The sequence below is a fragment of the Trachemys scripta genome, chromosome 18 (assembly GCF_013100865.1).
Source record: "Trachemys scripta elegans isolate TJP31775 chromosome 18, CAS_Tse_1.0, whole genome shotgun sequence".
Taxonomy (NCBI): Eukaryota; Metazoa; Chordata; order Testudines; family Emydidae; genus Trachemys; species Trachemys scripta.
This window is the reverse complement of record NC_048315.1, coordinates 12550845-12563811: the sequence shown is the minus strand read 5'-3', so window position 1 is coordinate 12563811 and position 12967 is coordinate 12550845. Positions and strand designations below refer to the sequence as shown.

At 38.2% G+C, this 12967-nt stretch overlaps 1 protein-coding gene across 1 annotated transcript in view; it reads left to right on the top strand.

The window, feature by feature from the left end:
- The window catches only part of RABGEF1 (RAB guanine nucleotide exchange factor 1), a 72946-nt gene that overhangs the window by 40575 nt on the left and 19404 nt on the right, over positions 1–12967 (top strand). The gene's annotated exons all lie outside the window — the stretch shown is intronic.

Here is a 12967-nt window from a genome sequence, read left to right as displayed (position 1 = left end):
ACTGCTGTCTATACCAGGGGTGAGGATTTTTCACATCTCTAAGAGATGTGGCTATGGCAACCAACGTAAGTTCCCAGTGTAAACCAGCCATCAGGGTTTTGTAGACCAACACTTTAAACTTCACCTGAAAGCCAACGGGAAGCCAGCACAGACCCCAAAGCTCTGATGTAATGTGTTTCCAGCGAGAAGCACCTCTCAGGGATGGTCTTATAGCTAAGGTATTGGACTAGGACTCAGTCTTTTTGTGTTACTTTGGTCAAGTCACTTAATCTCTGTGCCTCTGTTCTTCTCTGTAAAATGGGACTATTACTACTCCTTATTTCACAGAAGTGTTGTGAGGATTAAGTAGTTATGTGAAATGCTTAGATACAATAGTGACAAGAGCCATAGAAAAACTAAATTAATATGGGAGCCATGCTATACCTTAAACTGGATAGTCTTAAAGGAAAGCTCCCTATGTGGACTGCAGTACAATTTTTCCATAGACCTAGATACTGTCTCTCGGAGAGGTGGATTACCTATGCTGATGGGAGAACACCTCCCAAATGTTGCAGTGGTACTTCTGCAACATTTTAAGTTTAGACCTACTTTAAGTGGTCTGGGTGCCTCGCCCCCTGAGACATCACTTCTGTCCATGTGATACCACATAGGTTCCAGTAAGAGGGAATCCAGGATTGTGGCCCCATGGCTTAAAAGGAAATGGTGCTCTCAAGGAAGGTTACTTGACTCTAGGAAGAAAGCCCTCCAACTAATATCTGTAAAAACTTGAAATTGTTGACCACCTGGGCATGCTGCAAGTCCCATCATTAGTATTTTGGGGAGTGGAAGTGGGGAAAGGGATTGGGAAGAGATGTGATGGCTAGATCAGGAAGGTTTTTTTATAGGATGATCTAATGGATTGATATGATGGGCAGATATTTCTATTTAGGATTTTTCTCGTGTGTGTGTGTTTTACATTGTGCAAAAGAAAACTTGAAGTTATGGATGGGTGCTTATTTTAAATTTATTTCAATGTATAATACAATCTAATCTGTAAGTCTTCCACAGCTTCCCCTTTCTCTTATGCTTAGTCTCTCTGTATATCATTGATGTACTTCTTGTGACCTAAACTAGTCCTCAGACTGTAACATATAATCATGCTTGTGATACTGACAACACTTCAGTCAGGTGCAAGTATACACTAAGAATTGGATATCAGATGTCAACTCCTTAAAACTGCTTCTCTCTGCTTTCAAGCAAGCAACATAATGAGCTAGCATTTTGATACTATATATGTGGAATAGAATAACTGACACTTCAAAAAGCTTATCTTCCATCTGGATTTTTGGATCAAAATTTATTTTAAAATGCATATTTAATGTGATACTGAATTGTTTTCTTTCTTCTCAGTCATGGCAGGAAGCAATTTTTAGCTATCTATTGTGTGTGATTCCATTTGCCTCCTTTTCTGCATGAAAAGGTTCAAGATGTAGACACTTGGGTGTGATCTGTTGGTTCACTATGTTTATTGCCTCCATGATGGATAAAATATTCATCATTAAAGGTGGTAGCTGAGAAAGAGCTGAGATCCCATAATAAGATATGCAGACAGTTGGCATGTGCACAAATTAAATTGTGGTTTTAGTTTGCACTGTCAGCACTGCTGGGGGTGGAGCTTTATTTACATATAACTTTCTAAATTACTGCTTTAGAGTTACAGAGAGTCCTGTGGCACCTTTAAGACTAACAGAAGTATTGAGAGCATAAGCTTTCCTGGGTAAGAACCTCACTTCTTCAGATGCAAGTAATGGAAATCTCCAGAGGCAGGTATAAATCAGTATGGAGATAACAAGGTTAGTTCAATCAGGGAGGGTGAGGTGCTCTGCTAGCAGTTGAGGTGTGAACACCAAGGGAGGAGAAACTGCTGTTTCTAAAACAGTAAAACTACTGTTTTAGAGTTGGAACAAATAATGAATTATGTTCACTATGATTTATAAAACTTGTGAAGCCTGGTGACCAGCACATTGGATTCCAGAAATGCTAGACAGTGGATGTAACTTCCTTTGGCAAATATTGTTATGAAATCTTGTTGTGATACTTCATTTCCATGTTACCAATATTCTTACCTGGCATTGTTGCTTTAAAGTAGTGTTTGAGCAGTTGTTTGAATTCTGAATAAAAGATAAAACAATTTTACTAAAATCTTTTGGCTCTCTTCCTAATGAACATATATATAATAGGCTATAGTAAATATGCAAGAAAATAAACTTGGTTGTTGTGTATCTAATTTCTTAATATTTTTAGTGTGAATTGGGTTGCTGATTAAGTTTTGGTGATTGGTTAAGTGCTGGTTCTGAACAAAGTGGTTACGTATGATTGAGTTGATGTTAGCTTGTTTTGAAGTTACTTGTTAGTTTTCATAGAACCATGGATGGAAAATATTTAAGTCATCTGTCCCTCCCTTCTCTATGGAGGAAACTGGTTCCTAGTTTATTACAAGTACATACTAATTACATGCCTAAATGATTATTGTAGAGTAGTGTGTGAATCATGAATACTTAAGCACTTACATGACTTATAAGAAATTTATGTGCCATGCAATTCAGTGATTGCTGTTCTGAATTGAATAAATATTTGAATAGTGATTGAAAATAGAATGGCTAGTTACTTCAATCTCATAAAGACTTGCGGCATTTAATTAAAAGAAAATTACTTGAGGTTCATAATCATTCTTCTGAAGACACTGCTGGTAATACTGACATTACTGTTTTCACATAGGCTTAGCCAAAGAAATTCTTGTTTTCTAATGGATACCTTTCTCCTTTTTGAAAATTTCTGTTTTCATTGCCTTTGGTCTGTTTGGGGTGGGTTCATTTGGGAATGTGTCATTGTAGCCTTGTATACAATGTTTTTTTCCCCGCTGAAATTATCCACCATCACAGTAGTACTGGTACAGCTTTACCACTGCTAGCTCTCACGTGACTGTTAGTGTGGACCTGCTGCTGGCAGATACCACTGTGTCATTTAAATCTGCTCTGGGCAGGTTGGACAACTTGATGGCTAAAATCCAGAGATGCCACTCTATATTAGACTAGACTTTGGTAGAAGATGTTGCTTTGCAGTAAAGACCCTATGGTAGTCTATCTTGTAGATTTGTACATGGATTCAAAGACCTGGTCTATGCTAGAAAATTAGGTCTGCTTAACTAAGTTGCTCAGGGGTGTGAAAATCTATACCTGTGAGCAGCCTAGATAAACCAACCTAAATTCCAGTGTAGCCAATGCTAGGTCCACAGAAGAATTCTTCCATTATTGCCTCTCATACGCTGATGAAGAATCCTTCCCAGCCGTAGATAGTGGCCACACTAAAGCGCTACAGCTGAAACACTAGCATTTCAAGTGTTGGAAGTGAACTAGTGGTGAACCCTACCTGAAACCTTTCTAATCTGATGTGGAATCAATCTGTCATTCCTCCACTAATAAAATGTAAAGCATCATCTGATATCTTGGCAAAATGTATGCAGTCTTCCTCACCTTCTCCTTTCTCATCCTGCTCTGAGGTTTAATGCTTAGCACCCAGAACGTCAGGCAGTCTTCATGTTTGTTTTGCACCGAGTGTTCAAAAAACTTCCTTTTAAACATTTTTTGACCAGTTCTAATTAAAATAATAATGTCCATAGTAGGAAGAACAGGAGTACTTGCAGCACCTTAGAGACTAACAAATTTATTTGAGCATAGCTTTCGTGGGCTACAGCCCACTGAAATTCATTCCAAAGAATGAATAGTGCCATAGAGGGTAAGACTTAAAAAAAAAAAAAAAAAAAAAAAAAATCCGGAACTTGGGCATATTAGTCTAATGGAAAGAGCAATCTGGATTGTCTCTAAGGAATGTGATAGAATTCAGGAATACTTCTGAGTCTCTTTGCTTGTATCTGGAGATAGAGGTTAAAAGCTGGAAGGGAGGGATTCAGGAGTCAAATGATAAACCTGTTGGGCCACATGGTATTTTACTGCTGTTGGTCATAAATTTTAAATGCTGGCATACACTTAGTGTGCCTAATTTAATATGGAAGTGGATGGCTTACCTTTTCCTACTAGTCTGTTTGGGTTTTTTGGACTTTCATACATATTTAAAAAAGGAAACATTTGTTTGAACCTGTGTAACTGAAATACCATTGTTGACATCTATTGCACTCCTACAAAGTCACTTCTTTGACCTTCAGAAAGTGCAGAGTTATTGCTTATGTTAAGGAACCATTTTTCATGTGTTGTAGTAATTACATAATTGACTTGTACAGATGCTATCCCAGAAGTCCAGGAGCTCACAATACATGTTCATTTCTGCTTAACTCTGCCTGATTTCTGGGTTAGTTTTTGTTCTGCTGTGCAAAGATGACCCTAAACAGAACTTAAATACTGTCTGAATAATAAACTGTTATATATTTTAGGAATGTCATCAGTTTCATTGACTGTGAGGGTGAATTTATTTGCCTATTCTGCTCCTTGGAAGGAAAAGATGTGAGGAGAGATTAAAGAGGCTAGGAGTTTTTAGCTTGGAAAAGAGGAGACTAAGGGGGGATATGATAGAGGTGTATATAAAATCATTAGTGGTGTAGAGAAAGTGAATATGGAAAAGTTATATACTTGTTTCCACAATATAAGAACTAGGGGCCACCAAATGAAATTAATGGGCAGCAGGTTTAAAACAAATAAAAGGAAGTTCTTCACACAGCGCACAGTCAACCTGTGGAACTCCTTGCCTGAGGAGGTTGTGAAGGCTAGGACTATAACAGGGTTTAAAGAGAACTGGATAAATTCACGGAGGTTAAGTCCATTAATGGCTATTAGCTTGGATGGGTAGGAATGGTGTCCCTAGCCTCTGTTTGTCAGATGGAGATGGATGGCAGGAGAGAGATCACTTGATCATTACCTGTTAGGTTCATTCCCTCTGGGGCACCTGGCATTGGTCACTGTTGGTAGACAGGATACTGGCCTAGATGGACCTTTCGTTTGACCCAGTATGGCCATTCTTTTGTAAAAGGCTTGTAAAGGTTACTTGAAGGAAAGGTGGCAAAAAATGTGATTGAAATATGACTTTTACATGATAGATTCTAGAACTAGTATGGATGTGTTAATTAACAAATAACAGTGCTTCCCCTGAAGTCACAATTCTGTCTTCAGTCCTTGTAAACAGTTGTATCCTGCAATGTATTTTGATTATATAGCTGAAAAGGATGCCATTACATAATTTTAGTCTTTTATGTGCAGACTAAATAAATTATGCGAGAGAAGTTCTATTTTGATGAAGGTGCCATTTCTTTACGTTCTATTAAGGATGAGGCCACAGCATGATTTTTTGTAATAGTTCTGACAATTTTAGTTATCATAGGTTTGGTGCTGTGTTTGTAGATATTTTGCAATCTGTGTTCCATATGAAAACTGATAAAATATAGCCTCTTGTTCCTCTTGAGAGAGCTTTATTCTTAGCACAAAAGTACAATTTCCCAGAAGAAATAGCAAATTCTATGTTATTTCAGTGCCTGTTGTACAATACTGACAAATATGGCCTTGGGGATTTATACAAGTATGATTGGGGGAGGGGCCCTTTTTGGATTTAAGGCTGGCCTTGTATGTTATGTAACTGACTTAAACATAAAGCTGTTTGCTGTGGTGTTGTAACTTTGTTGGTTCCAGGATATTAGAGAGACAAGCTGGGTGAGGTAGTATTTTTTATTAGACCAACTTCTGTTGGTGAAAGAGACAAGATTTTGAGCTTAGGCAGAGCTCTTCTTCAGGTCTGGGAAAGGTTTTTAGTGTCACAGCTAAATACAAAGGTGGACGAGATAAGGAGTTAACACGTTGCAGGAAACAATTCAAGATGAAGTGGGCAGTTAACACTTCCTACAGTCATAGAACAAGGAGGGTTAGTGGATTACACATTGTAATGAGCCATAAATCCAGTGTGTTATTAAATCCATAATTTTTAGTATCTAGTAGAGTTATGAATTTAAGCTCCCAGGTTCATCTTTTGAAGGTATTGTGTAGGTTTCCGTTGAGAGTGAGGACTAAGAGGTCAGATGTAGAATGATCCTTTTATGAAAAGTGCTTGCCTGCGGGTGATGTGATGAGTTTTTTTGTCTTTTATAATTTTTCTGTGTGAGTTCTCCCACTTTCTCTCTAGAAATAAAGAGAGTGTATAAATTCATATGAAGTTTCTTTTACAAGGTGCATTCTTATTATTATCCTAGCGATTGTATTGTGAAGCAGTGTTCATCTGAAGGTTGCATGTTCCGTTTCATTAGGATTTTAATGGAAGATGTTTGTGAAGATAGGTTTAAGATGCGTAAACTGATCACTGTAGACTTTTTTTAAAGGAAAGTAAGACAAGAAAATCATGATGTCCTTCTGGTTGCACTTCCTATTTTACTGTGAGCTAGCTAGCCTTGTATCTGTGTTGCTGATCAGTTCGGTTTGATATGCAAATAACACAACTGTGCAAAAGTTGGCTAACTTCTAAAACCAACATTTTCAAGAGCCCACTAAGTTTGGACATCCAACCTGAGACAGCCCCGTCTCTCTCCCCCCCCCCCCCCTTCTCTCACCCCTACCCCCAAGGAGATAAACCAGTGAAATTCTGGCTGAAGCCAATGGAAGCTGAAAGTGATCAACACTTCTGAAAATCAGGCCCTAGCTTTCAGGTTGGGCACCCAAAATCAGTCTGACATGGTTTTATCTTGGCTAAAGGGGGAGTTTTAGAAAGTTGAAATAAGCTTTTTTGCACAAATGGAATCAAGACCTTTACACTTTTGAACATTTTCTTTTGTAAATTAGGGGAAAAATGAGTCTGGGTACAATATTAGCTTTTTCATGTGCTACAGAAAATCCTCAAAGATATTAGTTTATTAAAATAGGTGATTCACAGAAAATAATCGAGCTGCAGGCAAGCAGTCTCCTGCAAAACACAGTTTTACTGGCATTGGCTTGGATTGTCTCTCCTTCTCATTATGACTGCAGTAATTGAAACCCTGCACTTTTTCTATTACATGTTAACTTCAGCTATAAGTTTGGGAAAGAGTCAAAGAAGAGGAGCTTTCACTGCTTAGTAAGAGGAACTGTCAGGCAGAGATGCAGCTGACTTTCTCTCCTGAAAAATAACATGCATTTCAGTATCCTCTTAATGTTCCCATTGAATGATATTACTTTGTTTTATGAAAGAGCAGTGGCTTGCTGTACACTGTACTGTCATGCAAGGATAAATTTGATAGTGAAAGAATTTGGGGTGGCAGGGAAGAGTAAACCCAATTTAGATTTGTACCCATCAAAAATTAAAGCAAATATTTTAATAAGTAAATCAGTCTTTACTTCTCAACAGCATAAATAGGTGCCTGTAATCCCACAAAGTAAAATATTGGGAGTTGCTTCAGATTTCCCTCATTTTTCCCCCCTCATACTATATTTTAAAACTAGACTGGAGAAAACATTAAAAAATGCACATTGAGGAAACAATCCTGCATTGGCAGGAAGGTGGATTAGATAACATAAGTCTTTTCCATCTCCACTTTGAATCTATCATCCTCCATTTGTATACTGGAGACTATACCACTGTTCCTCTTTCTTTTGCTTTCTACTAAAAAATAACTTAAACAGATCAGTATCAGTATAGCAAGTAAAAAGCCATTTCACAATTAAACCACAAATTCTTGATACACTTATTAAGACGTTTTGCCAAATCTGTAAATATTCTAAGATACTTATGGAAAAAAGCAGCACAACTTGGCTCTTTCATTACATGTTGCAATCCCCCAATATGCTTGTAACACAGCACATCTTCATACACTATTTAACAGTGGTCCACAAGCATTCACATTACTTATGATATTGCACTAATCTGAGAGAGGCTAAGTGCTGTCATTGTAACAGCAGAGTGACAGAACCATTGGTAACTAACTGTTGCATGTTAGATTGACTGGATGCAGGCCTGAGTGCACTCATGGCAGTCAGTGCTCAGTTCATCTCTGTGCTGTCCTATTCCTTAATTGCCAACGCAGCAAAGGGGTGGGCACAGAAATATGCTATAATGCACCACAACCCTGCCCCTTTCCTCATCCTTATACTCCCAAGTAAGTCCACTCACCTCCCCCTGGTGCTCTGTCACCTGTTTGTTGCAACTCTCAACTGTATCGTGTATGGAAGTTTGGAGGGGAGTGGATCCAGACTGACTGGGTCACAGAGGGGGCCTCCTTTTGTGGAGTATGCCTGAACTACTCCTATCTTCCTCCTAGAGGGAAATGCAAGAGAAAGAAACCATACGTTTATCTACAAAAGAGGAACAAAATAATGCAATGAAGTCAAATCAACAAACTAATGAAGTCGGGTTTCTCCAGAAGTCGGCTCCAGACAGCTATTGCTTGTGTGTAATGCATTCATTTAAATACAAAGACAAGACCCTATGATAGAAGCACATTGAAGGATTGGTACTAGAATTTTAAAATGGAAAGCTTCAAAAACAAAACAAAGGGATTTGACTATCCAGTCAGGTAGTCCCAATAATGACCTTTTCTCAGGACGATAGTAATCTGTACAGGTTTATGTACTACAGACAATATTGATAGCTTAGTTATGCAGTTGATATTTGTACCATATATAGCTGACTTTTTTTATATGGAAAATTATATTTCATTCAAACCCTTACATTCATTTAAACATTGAGCTGCAGATTCAGAAACTGACCAGGCAACAGATTGCTTAAAAATGAGAAAAATGTTCCTAAAAAAAAATCCCTTTAAGAAAGTTGCCTAACTTGAGAAATATGACATGTGATACCATCTTGTTGATTCAGGGCGACTGCTTCAATCTGTAGACATTTAGAAGAGAGGGAAAGGGACAGTTTGGTGTCTCTTAGTGGCTTGGCTCTGCAGAGTTCTTCTGTAAGTCTCTCCAGAAAGAGAGAGCACAAGAAACAGAATTGTTTTGGCCCTTCCCCCATCTAGAATGTCTTCCTCAAATAAGGGTTCATTTAGCTTCTTCAAATCCAAGTTTCTGAGTTTTTACATTGAAAAGAATCTGTTTTTTTGTTCTGCTGTACAGCAGAGCATTTGCAGCACACCAAACAAATCATCTTGGCCCTAGTATCTGGCTTTTCTCTTCTTTTTAAAGCAATTAAAGGTCTGTTTAGATATAGGGAGCCAGATTTGTCCGTATCTCTGAACTTAGTTGCAGAAAGCTGAGGTAGGGTCTGCACCGCTTGGATGTAAAGGCAAGCCCTTTCATAAAGCAAGAAATGATGCAAGCTCACAAGTGGTTGGAGGGTTTTGTGTGTGGGCACCTTCACTTTGCGTCCCTCATTTCCCCAAATTCCTCCTTCATTGAGTCTCTCAAGCACCATCCTGCTCTTGTTAGCCAAAGACATTTAAATTTCTAGATGTTCATGGACAATACTGAAATATTATTCTTGTTACAGTATGGAATGTTGTGTGTATGTGTGTATGTGTGTATGTGCACGTGCATGCTGGGGGGGTAATAATTTGAGATGACAGTTGCAAAATATATGGCTTATTTCCTAGAATAGTTAAGGCAATCTTATAGAATGGATATAGAATTCATGTTAGACTATTCTATGTAAAATCTCTTCCTTAAACGTCCCAATAACTTACAAAATTAGCATGTTTTTCTTCAAGCTGATCCTTCCATTGACAGTCAGCTCAGCATTGATGGAAGCAACTGGAGTGTACATTGTCACTTTCAAATAAAACTATTGCTGATGCAGTGTGAAAAGCCAAGCTTGGTTAAAGCAAGCACCTGCAGTATAATAGTCTAATACAAAAAATAATTATGCAATTGTTTCAAGCTTTTGCTTGACATTTCGCTGATTAATCATTATTTTAGAAAGAAGACTTGATGCTAAGTGGGAATAGTTGCAGAATAGTTTCAGGGTTTCATTTCCCCATTCTCTAGAGCTGTGATTCTAAGATTCATTAATCAATTATACGTGTGATAAGGAGGAGAAATTTCCTTTTGAAGAATTCATTGAGCTCCAGTTTGCGGCGCTTGCACATATCTATCACTTGGGTTTTGGCCCAGTAGATAGCAAGGCACCTCAGTCAGCTGCTCTGTGTGCCATCAGGAATTAAACATAGTGACTTAATCTGTAGGAACCAAGAGGGAAGAGATGATTTTCATACTTAAATCTTTATTTTTGTCTAATGACTTTTCCCCATCACTTGTTTGTTTTCTAATTATATTTTTCCATTATGAATAATGTAAGGTACAGGTGAAGCAAAAGCAATCACTACTATTTAAACTTAAAATATTCCCCCCCTACACTATCAAATAAAAGGATTAACATCTAAAAGGTCAAACTGCCCTGCAACTTTTGTTGTTTGTATCATGTTTTTGGCCCCTCACAATGTCAAGCCCATATAAACAGGGAGAAAAAGCTTGGCATATATAGCTGTTATATGCAACTAGTAGCCATTCAAAATGAAAACTATTCCTACCAGATATAGGCCCATGTTAGGAAATCCTCTTAAGGAATCAAGATCGTTGCTCCTTTCTCAAAGACTGGAGAGAAAAAAGGGAGAAAAGGGGGGGGGGGAACGAGCGTTCCCCCACATAAAAACTTGAGTAGAATCCTGAATTGGTTCCTCCTTGAAGTAGTTTGGTTTCTCTTCTGTATCAATTCTCTTAAAATCTCTTTCCTAAGTCATTGGGAAATGTCGACCATTGTCATAGTTTAAAAAAAAAAATAGTCTATTATATACAGTTTAACCTGGTACAAAAGGTGTATGTCACTTTCCATACTAGGACACTGGGTTCGTGGATGGCAATGTGGGGGAACAAATTGGTTTCTTCTTTCTTATGAAGTGAAATAATGATATGTCTCTTGATATTTTAGTTGCTGAGCAAAATCAAACACACGTAAAACATGTTTTATTATCCACAACCCTTGTATGTGTGCACTTCAGAGGAATTGGAAAGACTTTGGTCATGTTCTTTTCCCCTGAAGAATCCTTTCCAATTAAGGGCTACTATTGGATTAAAAATAGATTCAAGAAAAGATATTTAACTTAACACCTTAAATTAAAACAATTTTTAAATAAAAATTATTTTTCACTATGCTAGTTTTCATTTTTGCATTTAACTCAGTCTAGTCCATATCAGCTGTGTGTGGTCCAGTTCCTTTTTCATGTTCCCTTGCAGTAGTCAAACATCATATTTTAGGGTGGAGGTGTGTGTATGTAACAGGATGTTCAAATCCAAGCTCTAACGTTAATATATGCGTAGTGCTTTAATATTGAGTTGCTTATGTTTAGAGTCGTATGTGAATTTATGTTGGTTTTGTCATAAATGGAGCCAAGCAGTTGAAATTAGAATGACGCTATCTAACAGTTAACTGCTCCATCACTGAAACTGTCCTTGAGACAAGCTGTCCTAACAGAGTAAAGAAATGCACACAATTTATTTCCAATCTGTGTATTTGAGCCAAATTTAATTCTTTTCAAACAATTCAGAGGCTTGGGTCAGTAAATGTAGTTTCATTTGTCTTGTTCAGTATTTCATCAAATATTGTAAAATTCTGAAAGTTGAGACTTACTGCTAGATAATGATACTTTAATACTATGAGACATTGGTGCAAATACTGATTCTGACTCACTTGTATAGTCTCATTGAAGACAAAAATGAGCAGGAAACTAGGGATCTGGTTGCTTATTAAACTCTTGGATCAGTGTTAGATGGTTGTAAATCTGTTCAACAGAAATATTGTCTGTCTTACTCCATGCTAAAATGGTTGAGAATATTGGATCTGTGATGTGTCCTATTAGTAGGGCCCTGCCAAATTCAGGGTCCAGTTTGGTCAATTTCATGGTCATAGGATTTTAAAAATCATAAATTTCTTTATTTCAGCTATTTAAATTGTAATTGTAGGGGTCCTGACCCAAAAAGGAGTTGGCGAGGGGGTTACAAGGTTATCGTTGGGGAGGTTGCAGTACTGCTTCCCTTACTTCTGTGCTGCTGCTGGCAGTGGTGCCGCCTTCAGAGCTGGGAATCTGGAGAGCAGCGGCTGCTGGTCAGGGGCCCAGCTCTGAAGGCGGAGCCACCACCAGCAGTACCCCGCAGAAGGATGGCCTGGTATGGTATTGCCACCCTTGCTTCTGCACCGCTGCCTGCAGAGCTGGCCCTCAGTCAGCTGCCACTCAGCTCTGAAGGCAGCAGGTCAGAAGTAAGCGTGGCAATACCAAGGCCCCTCCTCAATAATCTTGCAGCCAACCAACTCTCTTTTGGTTCAGGACCCCCAATTTGAGAATGCTGGTCTCCCCATGAAATCTGTACAGTATAGGGTAAAAGCACATAAAAGACCAGATTTTACGGTCCGTGACGCATTTTTCGTGGCTGTGAATTTGGTAGGGCCCTACTTATTAGTTTGACTTCTTCAGAGACGGTTAGATCCTAAATAGAAATCTAGTAAATACAAATACATCTTGTATCTGTTCATGAAGGACCCATGTATTTTACCGTGTTTGACGTTCTACTGGCTTGCACATTGTGTAATCGCTCATACCCACATACTACCCTGGTGAGAGTGGACTGTTCTGCTTTCGTAGCCTTTTATGTTTTTTTCAGAGTTGTATGACTACACAAGGTGCAAGACAGTGAAGAATCAGATCTCCTGTATTAATAGTTGACCTGTACGTAGCACTTTACATTGACAAAAGCTGTACACATTTACATTCATCCTGTGACTGTTCTGGTACTGTATGATTGTATAACCATCAGATGTGGGTGTTCTAACTAGTGAAAATTGCCCTGGCTTCTCTAGCCTTTGTGTTCTTACTACTTGAATTATTCAATAATTAGAGAGAGGGTAGCTTCTCTCTATAAGACGAATGGACTTTTCAAAATATTTATACTTCTTTATCAAAGTATTTTCACTGGATTTCCTTAACATCTGTCAACAAGTTTCTCTTCTGTTCTTTAACCCTTTTCTCTTT